Source organism: Armigeres subalbatus, chromosome 2 (assembly GCF_024139115.2).
Source record: "Armigeres subalbatus isolate Guangzhou_Male chromosome 2, GZ_Asu_2, whole genome shotgun sequence".
NCBI classification, from domain to species: Eukaryota; Metazoa; Arthropoda; class Insecta; order Diptera; family Culicidae; genus Armigeres; species Armigeres subalbatus.
In genome coordinates, this window is record NC_085140.1 from 58,047,603 (window position 1) to 58,066,925 (window position 19,323).

A 19,323-nucleotide genomic window follows, 5' to 3' on the forward strand; every position below is an offset into this window, starting at 1 on the left:
TGGAGTACCACAAGGATCCCACCTTGGTCCATTGTTATTCATCTTATTCGTCAACGATGTGAATCATGTTTTGAATTACCTGAATGTTTCAATTTACGCAGATGACATGAAACTCTTTCTAGAAATACATAAGCAATCTGATCTACTAGTGTTTCAAAAATGAAATCAACGATTTTTATAAATGGTGTAAGAAAATCTGTTACAACTGAATATAAAAAGTGCCATTCAATCTCGTTTACAAGAAAGATCAATACGGCACAAGAACAAATATACATAGGTCAGAAAACAGTTGAAAGATGCAAACTAATTAGAGATTTAGGTATCATTCTGGACTCCAAATTATCGTTTATAGATCACTATAATAATATTATCTATAAAGCAAGCAACATGCTTAGTTTTATCAAAAGATTCAGTTATAATTTCAATGATCCTTACACAATCAAAACTTTGTACGTTGCACATGTTAGGCCTCATTTAGAATACTGCAGTGTAGTTTGGGCTCCGTATCATGAAACACATGTAAACCGCATAGAATCAGTTCAGAAACAATTTTTACTTTTTGCGCTCCGAAAACTAGGGTGGACGTCTCTACCATTGCCTCCTTATGAATCACGGTGTTTATTAATTAACCTAGAAGAACTCAAAAAACGCAGGGAATTCTCAATGATAGCTTTCATGAACGATATTATCGCACAAAAGAGTGGATAGTAGTGAAATTTTGGCAAATATTAATTTTACGCCCCTATCCGTCCACTTAGAAATAGAAGTCTATTTTATATCAATAATCAAAGAACAAACTATGGCAGAAATGGCCCAATAAATAGAATGATGACATGTTATAATGCACATTGTGAAACAATTGATGTAACGATGAGTAAAACTAATCTAAAAAAAGTGTTCTTCTCTAGACAAGTTAGGTAATGAGTGAAGTACACATAGACTAGATAATAAGTATTTATTGTACAAAGTATAATTGGTCTACATTTGATTGACGGCAAATAAATAAATAAAAAAAAAAAAAAAGTTAAAGAAAATACATGACAGCTATCAGTATGCAATCTACGAAATACTCTGTTACAACGCAACGCAACGCAACGCAACGCAACGCAACGCAACGAGAAACATAGGAAGAACTAAGATAAAAATACAAAGTAGAAAAAGGAAGAGCCTGGACTTAACCCCACGACCTCTTGCTTATAAGACAGAAGCGGTAGACCACCGAGCTCGGTGGAAATTATGGATATCCGAAGGCGAGCTTTTATCAGGAACCAAAAAAGGTCTGCTCCAACCTTTTCCGAAAGGAAATTTCCACCTTCTTTCTCCTGACAAGAATATAGTTCTTCTGTACATTCCAGAGTAACTAGTGCGTATCTCCACGCAGCTCGATTGCAAATCTTCTTTCTGGGTATGTTCATCATCGACATTGGCTGCTATAGAGTGGGTCTGGTCATTTGCTGGTCGCTGCCTCTCTTAATGGCAAAGTCATCAATCTGATTGATATCCCGGTGAAGGTTGGCGAATATCAGTTCAAAATTATATTTCAGCACTTTTTTTATATCTTTGACTTTTGTTTTTTACGCTTTCGAGACCCTTAAAAACGACTTCCGGACTTTTTGGAAGGAGGCTTCCGGGCGCTCAAAAGAAGGCTTCCGGGTGTCTTGAAAGGAAGCTCCCTGGCCTCTTGAAATGAGGCCTCCAGGCCTTTTGAAAGGAAGCTTCCCAGACTTTAGAAAGGAGGCTTCCGGGCCTCTTGAAAGGAGGCTTGCGGGCCTCTTGAAAGGAGGCTTCCTGGCCTCTTGATAGCAGGCTTCCTGGCCTCTTGAAAGGAGGCTTCCAGGCCTCTTGAAAGGAGGCTTCCAGGCCTCTTGAAAGGAGGCTTCCAGGCCTCTTGAAAGGAGGCTTCCGGGACTCTTGAAAGGAGGCTTCCGGGCCTTTTAAAAGAAAACTCCCGAGCTCCTTAAAGGCGGCTTCCGGGCCTCTTGAAAGGAGGCTTCCGGGCCTCTTGAAAGGAGGCTTCCTGGCCTCTTGAAAGGAGGCTTTCTGGCCTCTTGATAGGAGGCTTCCTGGCCTCTTGAAAGGAGGCTTCCAGGCCTCTTGAAAGGAGCAATAATATAGCAAAAAATTTAATAGAAATTCCTAAAATAAATCGAAAGAATTCCTGAATGAAGTTCTTAAGAAATGTTTAAGGAATAACAAGAGTTTCTTTCTAGAGATTCCGTAGGAATTTCTTGAGAAATTACTGCAATAATTGCTGAAGCAATTCCTTAAAAAAGTTCAAAGGAATTCCTAAAGAAATTTCCAATTCTTAAATAAATTATCCTTAAAGAAGTTCGGATGGTTTTCCAGAAAGACGCAAGTATTCCTTATTCCTAATCCCTTCATTGATTCTATAGGGAATATCTTGATGTATTTTCAAAGGAATTTGGGGAACTGTCAAAAGAATACTTGGAGGAAATTCCAAAGGAACTATTGGAGGAATACCCAAAGAAATTCAAGAATGTCGGACCTTCCTTTAATAAATACGTTCCGAAATTCCTTTAGAAATTCGTCCGTAAATTCCTGAAAAATAGTCCGAAGGAATTACGGGAGTCGAGGGAATAGAATTTCCGATGAAATACTTGAAGGAATTTCTGAAAATATTGCTAAACCCGAGCAGGAGCGACGACCTCGATAACATAAATTGGTATGAAGTAGCCTTGCATAAGAGGTAAAATACCGAAAAATAATACCAAAAACTTATATGCAGAATACTTGAGGCATAACATGCTTAGGTATTTCAATACCAAACGAATAATAATTTGTTATGCATTTGGCATTGAAATAGAATTTTATAACAGAATATGTTATGCCTGAAGTATTGTGCATATTAATTTTTGGTATTATTCCTTTGGTATTTTACCTTTTATGCAGGGCTAGTTCATAACAGAGTATGGTATCAATAACATAATTAGGTATTATTGAGCCAATTTCTCCTGCTCGGGAAGGAATTCGAAAGAGATTCTAAAAAAAATCTCAGCAGAATTTTTGAAGGATTTTTTTTCCAAACATTTTTTTAAGGCTTTTCTAAAGGTTTTTCTAGATTTTTTCTGTAGGATTTTTAAAGAAATTCCTTGAGGAATTTTGTAATGAATCATTTCTGAATAACTAACCGAATTAACTACTGGAGGTATTTTTTACGAAAAAAATAATCTGTAGGATTTTCCGAATGAACTTTTGGATGAATTCGTGAAATATCGCCTGGATGAATAGGGGATTGTCCTCAGTTCTGAACAAACCCTGAATAATTTTTGACGACAAAGATACGACAAATCTGAGCAATGTCAAACTTGTAGCAGGACACCACACATAATCCGAGCCAATCAGAGCCATCTTTCAGCAAGAAAACAAATAAATTGGGATTTTTGTTTTGTATCTAAATTTGGTAATTTTTCAAGTGCGCTAAATCGAAGCAGTCTAGGTCATAGGTCTAGGTAATTTTCGGATTGGAAATTGTCTCGACTTCCCTGGGCATAAAAGTATCATCGTTGTTAGCCTCATGATATACGAATGCAAAAATGGTAACCTGGCTTAGAAACCTCGCAGTTAATAACTGTGGAAGTGCTTAATGAACACTAAGCTGCGAGGCGGCTCTATCCCAGTGTGGGGATGTAATGCCAATAAGAAGAAGAAGAAGAAGAAGAAATCGAAGCAAATCATTTAAAAGATGTGAGTTATATATTTTGTAATTTGGTACGTTTAGTGTACTTTGTGATGTGATGAAATGTTCGTGTTACGTAAATTTGATGAACAAACGAAAAATGTCTATCATTCCCGGTAGTGGGACAATAAATTACCTAAATGGCCGCTGCAAACTTCACCCATTGCAGAGGTTTCGATCGTCCCGTGTATTTCAAGCGCGCTGGCATGACAACCAGCTATTTCCCATGCAAGAATAAGGCCGATACAAATATGTAAAACAAATTATGTCTCCCGCGCTCAGATTTTTTGGCCAAAAACAATATTTTGAGGGGGCAGCAAACAAAAAATTGGGAAATTTTAAAGATTTTCAAAACATTCTTCTACAAATCCGAGGAGTTTTTTTTATTTTTTTCCCCTCCCCCCTTTATCTTTCGCAGAGCAGTAGAACATAATTTCAATATAATATTTGTAACGGCCTAATTTACTTTAATTTTGCAATTGAAGCAAGGATGTAAACGATCATTCAGTAATTTGCGTTCAATCATTTAGTAGTTTGTCAATAACACATTCCAGAAAATGAATTTTAAAATGTGTTGTATGGTGAACTTCTAGTGCGAAGGTTTTTCTACAACTCTGCCTAATGGTTCGTTGTTTGAATTCCACTAGTAACGGAGTTATAGCTATAGTTTCAGTAACTTAGACTAAATGATAACAAAATTCCAATCATTTAGTTTGAGTTATTGCTATTCTAGAGAAAACTTTCCGATTTCCGGCTCAATTACTAAAGTACCGCAACTGTCAAATTGTATTTCACACTGAAACAAAAATTATCACAACAATCATAGTAGCCTAACGGTTTCAGATAATGATAACATACATAATTCAGATTTTGGCATCTAACTGTTTTTGCTGTGTTAATCAAAGTTTTCAACAATGGAAAATTTGATCGTAGACGACAATTCGTCGGGGATACGGTCCATAGACCTAGGCAATAATATCTCATATGAGTTAGACTTTAGCAGCGATTCAGATTGGGATCAAACTGAAGAGGTAACAATTGTAACAAATATATTTTTCAATAGTATTTCTCCCGTCTTAAACAACATTACTTTATAATACAGGAAATGCGGCCGAAATCGAAGCGAAGAAAGGGAGAAAATGGTCCTATTCTATCAAATGGCAATTTAAAATTTAAATTAAAGGCTAGTTTCTACGCTAAAAACTTCAAAGGTCAAAGGAATGGAGATAAAGTCGGATCGATCAGCATCGAAGCTGATGCATGTGATGAAGTGGTTGATGAAATTTGGTCGTTTGGTGCCAAATTTTTAAACTATGAGGCTATTTTATCCGTATCCGAAGATAGTACGGAAATATCAATTAGCTTCAGTGATAGGAAACCAACGTTTGATGATATTGACAAATTTGTAGTGATATCTGATCCTGTATCCAAGCGCTATTTTCTACCATCAGTAATAAATACCAAATTGCTACGCGGGTGGATGGATCGTGAAATCGCAGTTATCATCTACCGGTAATTATAACACTAACAATAATGATAACACTTAAACATATACTGTTTTTAACTACCGCCATCGGGGGTGACAATGGGTCTGGGGGGTGAGAATGGGTCATCGCTCTCACCGGCAGCCTGGAGGTCGGATAGCAAAATCGTTCAAAAAGGTCTCTTATATTTTAGTCTTCTTGTCCTCATTCAATTCAATCTATTCTACAAACATTCGAAGTGGTTGAAACAGTGACCCATTCTCACCCCCATTTGACCCATTGTCACCCCCGAAGACGGTATTATTATTTGTTCAAGGTTCTCGCAATCTGTAACAACATCTCACTTATGGGGAAAGGTTAAATCTAAACTTTTTCAACGCACTCTGCAGGACCGTGCTGGAGCTCCTTCAAATGTATTACTGTCTGATACCACAAAGCAATTGAAAGACATTCATAAGGAGAACTACGTATCGGACGACATAAATTGGACAATATGGGCAACATATGTCTTGAAGCAGCCTGAAAATTAACGCGAACAAATTATAACCGAGGGGCCTCCATTGAGCATGATTTATTTGTTTCGCCCGATTCCTCTTTGAAACGAAATAATGCTGGAATCCTGCATGAAGGATTTGAAAGTTGCTAACAAAGTGGTCGACTTTTTCGAAGAGGATTTGAAATCTTTGCGAGTTATTTACAACAATGCCAATACATTATTAATCGCCATGGGCTCAAGGTTAACTGCAATGGAGAGAAAAGCGGTTAAATTCCAAGCAATGTTGTCCTCAATGAATGCCAGTGTCACTCCAACTGAAAATTCTTTTTCTTCTTTGTTAGCTGAAGAAGTCACTGATTACGTTGATATCGATCACCAGTAATTATAATCAAATAAATATATAAACTTTGTTACGTAGAATAATAGAATTTTATTTATTTGGAAACTGTGTTTATACATTATTTGTGAAATAATTTCTTGTCTAAGGACTGTTCAGCGCAAAACTGGGATCAAAATATTTTTTTTTTGTCTTTATTTAAGAGACTTGCAGCCCGAGGCTCTGGGATCAAAATAGCCCCCCGAACGATAGCCACATTTTTTGAATATTTTTGTGAAATCATGATTTTTGTAGTGATCCAAACCACGCGAGATTTCAACACTAAACTGCGATGAGCTGTTTTCCTTATAATTCCTTTGAAGATTTTTTTTGACATAGCCGAATAGATATTCAATCGGGTTGAAGAAGGGAGCATATGCTGGGATGAATATCCAATACCGCACAAATACTCTACAATTGCACGATGGCAATGGATGTTTGCTCTATCCATTATCCACACCGAATAAAACCCAGAAATTTGTTGTACTTTTCCACTTAAAGCAAAAGCTTGGCAACAATCAAAAAGCTTTTGGTGCGAAAAAGTGCCATCCATTAAATTCTAATAAACCATGCTGACCCAAAAAAAAAGAGAAACTCGTGGCTTTCTAACAAATTCTCCACTATAAATTATTCATTTTCCAACGGGTTCAAACCTTTTGTTTTTTTAGCACGTCTCGTGAATCGAAAGATGCTTCGTCGAGAAAGACTAATTTTTGCATCTGCCATTCAACAGCAACCAGTTCAAAATAAAAATTAATAATATCCGATTCCCTCAACTGTATAGCGCGTCTTTGTAGTGATTTCCATGAGAATCCAGAAGCATGCAAAATTTTTGAAATCGATGCTAGGCTTATGGACACCTGGAATTGATTTTGGAAAAGATCCTTTGCTTCATCTAGGTCGGTCGTCTCTGAAATAGTTGTAGAATCCAGCTTCTTTGATCCGAAGGAATAACCGTACATGCAGTGCATGACAGTATTTGAAGATGCATGTCTATGCATAACTTCTTTTCTGATCGACGCCATGGATTATCTATTTCAAATGTTAATATCATTAATACACATTTTACAAATAAAACTGATGAATACTCACTTTGACGATTGAGGAAAAAATTGAAGCAACTTCAGAAAATGACACTATGCATTAGCATCAAAACAAAGTATTTCAAAGCATTCTTTGATAGAAACATACATAAATAATTTTTTGTTTCAGTGTTGAGATGATTTTCATGCTTGCGGTAGAACTTTGACATTTGCGGTAGAACATTGCGGAATCCGCAGAATGGAAATTTTTGAAAAGATCCGCAATACTGCAACTAGCGCTCTAATTCCGTTATTAGTTGAATTCTAATAACGAGCCATTAGGCAAAGTTGTAGAAAAACCTTCACACTAGAAGTCCACCATTCAACATATTTTAAAATTCAGCTTCTGGAATGTGTTATTGACAAACTACTAAATGATCGAATGCAAATTATTGAATGATCGTTAACATCCTTGAATTGAAGACCATTATTTTGTCATTTTTGCCACTGAAGGCTTCTAAAATAGGGTTATTGCTCCTTGAATTCAACTCATAGCTCCGATTTCCATCCCATGAAAAACAAAGCAATGAAAAGGTATTTTATTCGTTTATTATTTTTGTATTTTTTTTTTTCAGCAGTGAGCAGTATGTTAGCAAAAAGAAGCGACGAATTCGGTACTGTATTTCTTTGTTTCTCGATGCGATGAATATATGTACAGTGAGGTGGAAAACGGAACAGTTCCCCGAAATAAACTTTCTTTTTTAATCAATTCATGGGCAAAAATCAACACTCTATAAAAGTAGCCGCAACTTTTTTCCGTTTGTTCGAAACAACATAGTTACTTTAGAGAACAGTTGGCTAAGATCTGTAGCTTTCCATTAGTGTTCATTTTACTGCATAATGTTGACTTGAAAAAAAAAGTTATGAGCGAAATACGCAACCCGGCCCACAAACGGAGACACTCCGATTTCAAATTTTGTTTTACGATTGTTCTGAAATTTTCGATCGGAAACCCGGAGAAATTCATGGAAGAATTCCCGAAGGTTGTTCCTGAAGGATTCTTGCACGAGTCAAAAGAAATTCATGTAGAAATCTAGAAATTTATATGAAAATTCCAATAGGTTTTTGTTTGAAAATTCTATTGAAAATTCTTTCATGAATTCCTTTAATAATTTCTTAGGAAATTCCTTCAGAAATTCATTAAAAAACTAAAAAATATATTCTAATTGTGCTTCAAGAATTCATTCGGAATTTCCTCCTGAAATACATTTGGAAATTCCAACAGGAATTTCTTCCAAAAATGATTTAGAAAATCATACAAAAGTTCTTTCTGTAACTCCTCTAGGAATAATTTATGAAATTCCTCCAGAAATTCCTTAGCAAAACAATATAAAATTCCTTCCGAAATTCCTGCAAGAATTTTGATGAATATTATTGAAGAATAGAATAGTAAATCTTAAAGGAATTTTCGCTTCAACCGAAAATGTCATACGATATCCTAACGGTATTTCGAAAAAAAAGGATTTTTTCGCAGGAATTCCCAAAAGAATTTCCAAATTAAATGACCGAAAGATTTTTGAAAGAATTTCTAAATGATTCTGAAAAGATTCCCGAAAATATGCTCAAAACAAAATCCGAAGTAATTTCAAAAGAAATCCCCAATGGTCTAAAGATTTTCTGGAAGGGTTGCTGAAAAAATCACGACGAACGACGGAAGGACTTCCGAAGAAAAACATTGCGAAACATTGGGAAGATGTTCTGAAGAAGTTCTCAAGAGAAATTTGGAAGGAAATTTGAGAAATTACTGGAAGAACTCCCAAATTATATTCCGAAGAAATACCTAATCCCAATACAATTTTCTTTTGAGAAATGCTTTGAAAATGTCTTTGGAAATATCTATCAAAAATCCTTCGGAAACTCCTTTAAGAATACAATTTCCGTAGATTGTTTCAGAAAAATCTCCCGAAATTCTTTTAGAAGAATTCCTTTTATGACTTTCTTTATTTAGGAACTTCTCCCTTTTTTAAAAAATCCCTTCCAAAACTCTAGGAGAAAATTCTTGGAACACCTTTGAACTTCATCCAGGAATTCTTTCAAATTTTATTAAATTCCCTGAGACCTTTGGATATGACTTAAGAAATTCTTCCAGAAATCTCTTCAAAAATACATTCAGAAATTCTTTTATGAATCATTCGGAAACTACTTCAAGGGTTCTTTCGAAAATTTCATGTTTAAAATTTCCCAAGGGGCAAGTAACTCTAGACTTTGCGAAAATATTACTCATTGTCTCGCAATAGTAGGGTAAAAGACCCAATAGTGGAGGAACTAAGCACGTTCCAATACTAATTTTTCGATAACTTCGAATCTATATTTTATTTCCCTTACCTTGAGAGTGCATCCGAAAGCTCATTATTTCAATTTTATCCAGAGCGTGTAACATAATCCTGTTTTGTTACCTGAAATCAATCCTCAATAATTGATGCACTGTTCCAATAGTTGCGGTATTTTGTTGTTCGTGTTCTTATAGTTGCGAATCCCATAGGTTTTATATGGGATTCGCAACTAATAACACTACCGCAACTATTGGCGCAAAGAGAGAAAAAATAAAGTACCGTGCAAATTCAAACTTCGGACGCTTAAGCACTTTTTGCTATGAACTCAGTCTGTTAACACACATTTTAAGTCTCACCGTTCTAATTACCATTACAATCATAAAGTATATCGCTTATCTTTGTAACACAGGATTAACATGTACGAATTATTGTGTAGAATCCTTGCGATTAATAAAACTGTCCGGCTTCTGTTATACTCAAACTCCGGACAGCAGCAACATTGGATTCATATTTCGGACACAACGTTTCAAACTTCGGACAACAAATTACACAATATTGAGAAGAAATATTGCAAATAATTATCACTAGATAGCTCCGACTTACATTCAATTATTTCATCACATTGAATTCACATGGATTACTAGATTGAAACTATCCTAAATAAAGCTAAAACTATGAGCTGAATTGAAAAAACTGGAAGAAACATTTCAATGACATATTTCTGAAAACCTCCCATACACAGACAAACAGACATAACACATTGAACATTCACTCAACAAATTCATCGACATTCAAACACTAACGACATCTGTTGATTTCAGTTAGTTGGGCAAATCACAAACCAGATGGCGGTAGTGAGCAAATGTTAAATTCGAACAAATCCGATGCGCGCGCAACTAGTCACCGATAGGCCACCTCATGATTATTTAAATTGACCAGTAAATCAGCGAACGATGGAAATTTGACGAGTGTTATGTCTGTTTGTCTGTGGGTATTATGTCTTGTAATACCTAATCAAAAGCCAAAATCAGAATGAAAACAGATTGATTCGTGGTAAAAACAAAATAAAACATACCTTTATGAATGGCAACTATCCTACCAGAAATCTTATGAAGCGCGCAGGTTTTTTTTTTTAATTTTGGAAAAAAAGTTGTCTAAATTCCGACGACTGTTGACACTAAAAACAAGCCGTGCATTTCAAAATGCCCAATTATTTTTGTTTAACCAAAATATGTAATCGTAAGCATTTACATTTGCTGTACATGCGTTTATAACGTTAACAATGAGCTAATAAGCTCTATACTGGCCCTATACCCTGGCCTGGGTATGTTTCATCTTCTGCTGTTATCATATTTTCTGTAAAATATAAAGTACGTAACTACTGCACTGGCTTTTCAATGATATATTGACTTTTCCAAATGAATAGAAATGTGAATACAATCACTTTATTCTGAAAAATAAGCTTCGGCATGTAATAATGCAGTTTTCATAAAATACTCAACATTTGAATAGGGTAGTCAAGCAAGACCATTCCCCCATACTAAAACAAAGTTGACCATGATTTATGAGCAATGTCATCCAGTATGCTCGACCCACTGGTATGTATCTAGAGTGGGCTATGTGGTAGTGTCAGGGCCTGCAGATCAAGAGGTCCACGGTTCGAGGCGCCGAGTCGATAAAGATTTTTCTTGTCAAGTCTTATGGAAAATGCCATGTTTTCAATGACCTTTTGGGGTTGTTAACTACATTTGAATGTGATTCTATACCCTCCTCCTAGTTATTGCATCACTCATGCCACTGACTAATTTCAAACAACCTTCAATGATTGAGATTATAATAATGCCACCAATTGTGAAGTAATGGTTTGTTAATGGGAGGATCGATCCGGTTTTGTTTGTGCTATGAGTGTGGTACAATAACTAAGGATAGGATAACCAATAAATCAAGATGTTTTTCAAACTTTATAAGATTTTTTTTTATCACGTTCAATTTAAAGGAAGTTTCCGACCGCGACAGATTATCGACAACATGGAATTAGCCACCTGGCTTGATAAATAAAATATCTTTAACTGCTAGGTGCCTCGAACCGTGGACCTCTTGATCTGCAGGCCCTGACACTACCACATAGCCCATTCTAGATTCATATCAGTGGGTCGAGCATACTGGATGACATTGCTCATAAATCATGGTCAACTTTGTTTTAGTATGGAGGGAATGGTCTTGCTTGACTACCCTATTCAAATGTTGAGTATTTTATGAAAACTGCATTATTACATGCCGAAGCTTATTTTTCAGAATAAAGTGTATGGACGAAACTTCCGCAACACTCGAAGGAAATGAAAGGAAACATTGAATTGTGCACATATTGAAAATTTATACTACCCCCAGAAGCACCTAAAATTATTTTCCTGGTTTTATGGCATTTTTTTCAGCTAAATCTAATAAAAAGTCATCCTAGAATCAATGACAAAGTGGTAGATAATAGTCTAAAGAAGCTATCAACGACTAATCCTTTTATTATGTGAAGTTAAATTGATACACTCAGATGATATTTTAACGAGAAAGTCTGAAAAATCACAAATCTCGTTTGATGCACCTCTAAATCTCCATGGATTTGGCTGAAAATTGGTCAGGAGACTCCATTTAAGATACTCATTGAAATAGAGGGGTGGCACTTTGAATCTGGAATACTTTTGAAAATGGTGAACAGGTCTAGTATTTACTGACTAAGCGATTCATTTAGTGACACTAAACTTCAAAATGATATCCCACTTTATCTAGCTTTTTGCGTATACGATGTCCTGCATTGAGCGAAAATAAATTTGTCACTGCACTTTCTTACACTTTGACACTTTTATTTTCCACCCATTCATTCTGGAACAGGATAATAATGAAAAGACAAATATTGTGATTGATTATCGTCGGCCCCCATTATCGTGCGTGGAATACTGGATAACAGCTCCACAATCGGATAAATTTATCCTCAAATTATAATCGACATTACATTTTTCGAGTTACATTTGTTAACCTTTATTAAACGGCTATTGTAACTATAACGGAAACATGTTTAATTTGAAATTATGCCCACAAAATCTATTGAGGTCATTTTCAAATGTATATATGTAAATCATTCGAGCATTTTGAAAAAGCTCTTTTTAATAAATATTGTTGAAATCATAATAGTTCGCCATTGTTATTATCTCAACAAATCTGATTGAAACAATAAATTTTGACGTATTTTCTACACAGTTCGAACGAAACCTGTAAATTTCCGTTCAAGTAGATGTAACAAATTGACCTCCGTGTTAAGCAACGTAAGGTTATAGGTTATTTTAAATTTACACGTGCTGTAATTTACGAGTTTATATTTTTATAAGAAAATAAAAAAAAATACGACCAACATGGGAATCGAACTTCAATCCACAGAGTGAGAGGCCACCTCGTTAGCCACTCGTACATTTCAACTTCTTGAAAGCGAGCCGACCAAAGAGTATCAAGTTAAGCGTTCTGTCGATTTGATTATTCTTCATCAGACTGAAGTTATCGTTTAAATTTACATGACACGGAAACTTCTTCGAGACGCGAATGTTTGAGACTCAGTATACTGAATACATCACAGATTTCTCGAAGGGATGTTATAAAATCATTGAGTTACAGCGATGAAATGCTGCGTTATGAGGGCCGCTTTGTACAAACATCCGAATATTTCAATTTGATTGATGCTTATATGAATAAAATAAGCGCCAGCTGCAATTTGCATGAAATGGAATGGGATTTGTTTTGGTTTGTTTTGACAGCGACGTTCTCGCACAACAAGGTTTCCGTTTGACGCATGTAAAATTAAGTCATGTTGAATGGAAATATCAACGATTTTATCGTTTACATCACAGAAATTGAAAATTATGATCTAGTACACATTCTGTTACCAAATTTTACATTCAGTAAGGATTTCCGTCGTGGCTAATTTTCAGAATATTTTACTGTGTAGTATTTGTTAGTATTTTTGGATACTGTCGAAAGTTTAGAGTTAGTTGCCCCTGGAAATTTCCCTTAGAATCTCTTCCGAGAATTCCTCCACATATTTCAATCTTTAATCATTTTCCAAAAAAACAAAATATTCCAACACAATTTCCGAAAATCCAAAGGAATGAATAGAGGGATGTTGAAACGAATTTCCTGGGTAAAGTCCTATATTATTGCTAGAGATTGCTAGAGAATAGTTTTACTAAAGAAATTTTCGAAGAAATTACAGGAATAATTTCAAAAGTTGAACAAAATCTTGAAGGATTTTCGAAAAGATTTTTTGAAGAATTTTTGAAGAAATTCTTACAGAAATTCAAGGAGTCAAAATATTTCATCAGCTAAAATTGGCGGAAAATTATTTTTTTTTTCTTTAGAAAAATTTGGCGTATTAATTAAATTTCAGGAAAAATATTCGATTTGGTGGGCCAGTAATTACAAAAATTGTCGGAAATCAGATTTTTTTCTCAGACCAATTTGGCGTATTTAATTCAATTTCAGGGAAAATATTCGATTTGGTAGGTAACGCTTATCTCCGCCAGTGCCATTATTGAAGCGTGCACACGCAATGATGCGGGTGGTTTCTGTGGTGGTGGTGGAAAAAAATCGTGAAAATTTGTTACTTAGCTTAGCTTGATTGATTGTACCCATCGTAGTTGCTAGTTGTGGCCGAGAAACGACAAATAATGCACAGCTCACCAATTGAATAGCTTTCTTGGGACTAGAAAGCTATTCTCACTGTACATGCTTCGGAGTTTCTTTAATTCAAGACCAATAACGATGCCAGCCACGCCCTCACAGTCAATTGGGATAAGGGGAGGAAAATTAGTTCGACACTTCATTTTTCATGTGGTCATTATTAACACCTGTTTTGTACAACTTACTTCAATCAATTTTTCTCTTCTTATTAAAGTATAAGAAAGCCACAGAAATAAGCAGAAACCGAAATTTAAGATTATATAGAAAAAGGTGGGGTATATGATGTAAGAAATACGAGGTGAACCGGCCCAGGGCCGAAAACCTCAATAATAAAGATAATAATACATAGTAATGTAAGAAATATCTCTGGAGAGTCAAAAAAGCTCTGCCAACCCGTTTTAATATCTACAACTTACTTAAAGCAAGAGAAAAATATAACCCACATATAACTATTTTAAACGACATCTTTACTTTTGTAACAGGAACTTAGTCATATTTGAGCATAATGCAATAGGGTCCGTACTAGGGGACACTTTTCTAAACCTTGTACTTTTTCACCAAAATTCATCGTCAATATAAATCGTCGAAAATCGTGATCAAATGATCAAATAAAGTTTCTATGAATCATAAATGATCATATTTTGTGTACATGGTACCAGGGTTACTGGAAATCGCATCAAGTATCTCGCATTCACTCATACTTTGCGAACGGAATCGGAAAAGAACGATAAATGATGCATCCCGGATGAACCGCACAAATTACATCTTCCCAAAGCTGACGAGTGAATCCTGTATGAATATGTTTCGTATTTATTCGTACTGCATTAGCTTCGGGTTTGATTCATCACCATGTGGTGAGTGACTCCGGTGTGTGCAAAAGTGTTGTACTGTTCGTACTGCTTTTGGATCGGCCTCGATTTATCTCCAGCAGAATTTGGAGATTTGCGATCGGATGCGATGATGAATAGCAATGAGTGGTGATGATAGAAAAATTGAATCATCGCAGTCCGCCGGCAAACATTGCAACGGACAGCAAGCGATGCGGGTGGAGAATAATATACCTACCTAGGTATGGGAGGCATGGAGCGAGGTTCAAATGATATCGCTGCTCGTCGTAGTTTACCATAGATTACTGATAGCATGACAAATTGAACATTATTTAATTCTATTGATATTGTTATGCGGATATATTTAATACTGGTAAAAACATGGCTTAGCATTTCTTATGAAGAACAAAACCAGAGTGTGCCATGCATCATCTTACCACATTGGTTTACTGTTCAAAGAATTTATTCATTATAATGTATTGAAGAATGATTAATTATTTTAGAGCGTCTTAGGGGAAATGCTACAAGGTTAAAAGACTATTATTCTTCCATTTACTTCCACTATTAACTTTTTTATTTATCAACAAGCAGATACGCATTTCGTTTCCTACTTGGAAACTTCTTCAGTGTTTGTTATCGACTGAAGAAAAACATTGCTCATTAACTTTAAATATGGTGTGTAGGTAGAACTGTAGGTAAAAAATTAGGGCATGTCGCTTGAACCGATTCGTCGTCGTCCCGTGGGTAGTAATCTAAACAGCCAGGTATATCCGTTTCCTTGATCTTTGTTAAGTAAGTTTATTTTTTGTTTGTAAATTTCTAAGCTTTCCGCTACGTCAAGTTTCCAAGGATTTTGTATTTGTCTGAGAAGTGATATGTTGTCTTTGGTTAATTGATGATCTTCGTTAAATATATGTTCGGCTACTTTAGATTTGAAATGATAATGTATACCTTTTTCAGTGTCTTTGTTTGCTTTAGTTACTTCTGCCAAATGTTCTTTTAACCTCGTGTCTAGTGTTCGTTTTGTCTGTCCTATGTAGATTTTGTCACAGTGTGGGCATGATATTTTATAAACTCCAGATTTTCCTAATGCGTCAACGGGGTCTTTTGTGCTTCAAGTAGTGTCTTCAGTTGGTTGTTCCTGCTACTGAAAACTAATTCGATACCATTTTTCTAAATTTAGAGCGTAATGGTCTGGTTATATTATGGTCAAAATTAACGGATACTCGTCGCAATTCATTTGTTATTGGTGATAATGTAGTCAATGATTTTCTATACTGGGTTTTTCTATGTTTGTCTATAATAGCTTGAATAGTTCTGGTTGAGTATCCGTTTAGTCTAGCTGTTTCAAAATGTAATTTAATTCTTTCTGATTCCCTGTGGCGCTAAGTGGAAAAGTCTCGAGCCTATGTATCATGTGTTGGAATGCGGCTGCTTTGTGTTGGTGTGAATGGTTTGAAGTGTTGGGTATAACTCTTTGTGTGTGTGTGGGTTTTCTGTAAATTTCAAAATTTATTTGGTTTGATTCTCTAACTATTAAAACATCCAAAAAGGGCAATTTTCCGTCTTTCTCTTGTTCACAAGTGAACTTGATATCCCTATGTGCACTGTTAATGGCTTCTAGGATTGATGGAAGTGCGTCTTTCCTAATGATGCTGAAGATATCATCTACGTATCTCCACCATCGCTCAGGAATGGCTCCTTTTTCCTTCAAATCCTTTTCAAGATTAGCCATGAACAGTTCACATAAGAAAGGGGACAGAGGATTACCCATTGGTGCTCCTTTTGTCTGCTTGTAGTACTCACAAAATACCAAAATGGTTAGTCAAAGAATTCCAAACACTCTACACACATACACAAACAGACACTAGACAAGTACAAAACACAAAACAGTTTATTGAAAAATTGCAAAACTCAGGAAATATCGAAGAAGACGAGATAATGGTTTCATTTGATGTGGCTGCACTGTTCCCAAGTGTACCCGTAAAAGAAGCTATTGTCTTGTTGGAAGATTGGTTACTTAGACAAAAATCAGACGCAACTTGGAAGACAAAAGTACGCACATATTTAAAATTAACAAGACTTTGCATAGAAGAGAACTATTTTACATTTAGAGGAGAATACTACAAGCAGACAAAAGGAGCACCAATGGGTAATCCTCTGTCCCCTTTCTTATGTGAACTGTTCATGGCTAATCTTGAAAAGGATTTGAAGGAAAAAGGGGCCATTCCTGAGCGATGGTGGAGATACGTAGATGATATCTTCAGCATCATTAGGAAAGACGCACTTCCATCAATCCTAGAAGCCATTAACAGTGCACATAGGGATATCAAGTTCACTTGTGAACAAGAAAAAGACGGAAAATTGCCCTTTTTGGATGTTTTAATAGTTAGAGAATCAAACCAAATAAATTTTGAAATTTACAGAAAACCCACACACACACAAAGAGTTATACCCAACACTTCAAACCATTCACACCAACACAAAGCAGCCGCATTCCAACACATGATACATAGGCTCGAGACTTTTCCACTTAGCGCCACAGGGAATCAGAAAGAATTAAATTACATTTTTGAAACAGCTAGACTAAACGGATACTCAACCAGAACTATTCAAGCTATTATAGACAAACATAGAAAAACCCAGTATAGAAAATCATTGACTACATTATCACCAATAACAAATGAATTGCGACGAGTATCCGTTAATTTTGACCATAATATAACCAGACCATTACGCTCTAAATTTAGAAAAAATGGTATCGAATTAGTTTTCAGTAGCAGGAACAACCAACTGAAGACACTACTTGGAAGCACAAAAGACCCCGTTGACGCATTAGGAAAATCTGGAGTTTATAAAATATCATGCCCACACTGTGACAAAATCTACATAGGACAGACAAAACGAACACTAGACACGAGGTTCAAAGAACATTTGGCAGAAGTAACTAAAGCAAACAAAGACACTGAAAAAGGTATACATTATCATTTCAAATCTAAAGTAGCCGAACATATATTTAACGAAGATCATCAATTAACCAAAGACAACATATCACTTCTCAGACAAATACAAAATCCTTGGAAACTTGAAGTAGCGGAAAGCTTAGAAATTTACAAACAAAACAAATAAACTTACTTAACAAAGATCAAGGAAACGGATATACCTGGCTGTTTAGATTACTACCCACGGGACGACGACGAATCGGTACAAGCGACATGCCCTAATTTTTACCTACAGTTCTACCTACACACCATATTTAAAGTTAATGAGCAATGTTTTTCTTCAGTCGATAACAAACACTGAAGAAGTTTCCAAGTAGGAAACGAAATACGTATCTGCTTGTTGATAAATAAAAAAGTTAATAGTGGAAGTAAATGGAAGAATAATAGTCTTTTAACCTTGTATTGAAGAAGTTATGAATTGGGGTAAAACATTGCCCAAGATTTCAACGTGATAGCAAAAATTCATGTTCCAATAGGTTTTCAATATGTTGGCATCAAACGGAAGTCTTAGATTTCTAAACGGAGTGCTTCTTCTAATTTGTCTTCAGGGAACCTAAACTAAAACGGTGGTGCTGTTTGAAAGAGATGGCGCCACAACATTTAAAGTATAATTAGTTTCCTTGTTTGGACAAATCACCCATTCTCACCATGCGTAGTTCTCACCAACTACGCATCTCATCGATATAAAATACGGATAAAAAATGCTTGGAATATTTAATAGGTTTCAGTTCAAAACAATAAAAGAGCTTTCATTATGTCTCCATACTAAACTCTAGTTATTTACTTTAAATTTCTTCAAGGCTGTTCTCCACCTCGTGTGTGTGGAAGGAACATAGAAAATCTACTATATTGAACAGCAGATACAGCTAGTAATTATGCTGAAGTTGAACCACATTGATACAAATACGCAACAACATAACATCATCTGTCACCTGGTAATGTATATTTGCAGTTATACCATCATGTGTAGAAGGCCTCAGCAGAATTTTTACTAGAATGCAACTGACAACGTTCTACAGTGACAGTCTTATGAGACATTCAATGACCTCAAAGACTTTTTTACTCAAGTCAAATATCGGTAGCGAACCAACATGTATTCCTCAAATAACTTAACCTGCATTCAACAAAATGATTTCCGCTCATTTTTTGAGGCGGAACAGGACAATTTTTTGAGACAGCCTTCACAAAAGCAAAAATCCATTTGGTTTGTAAGAACAAATAAGAACCATTATTATGGAAGTAAGTTTAGTCTGCAATTCAATAATTTAACGGCGCTAGTGTATATGCACTGATGGAGCTAGGGCGTGATGGGGCACGTGACCCATGAAATTGAATATTTATTCTGAAATTTAATTATATACGCAATT

The 19,323-nt window shown here is 35.6% G+C and overlaps 1 protein-coding gene and 1 long non-coding RNA gene across 3 annotated transcripts in view; one reads left to right on the forward strand and one right to left on the reverse strand.

Moving 5' to 3' along the window:
• The window catches only part of LOC134214431 (uncharacterized), a 481,597-nt gene that overhangs the window by 10,569 nt on the left and 451,705 nt on the right, over positions 1–19,323 (reverse strand). The gene's annotated exons all lie outside the window — the stretch shown is intronic.
• LOC134214418 (uncharacterized) lies at positions 4,657–5,557 on the forward strand. The gene is made up of 3 exons (XR_009979780.1): positions 4,657–4,728; positions 4,800–5,209; positions 5,498–5,557. It is a non-coding gene; the product is annotated as an uncharacterized LOC134214418 (long non-coding RNA).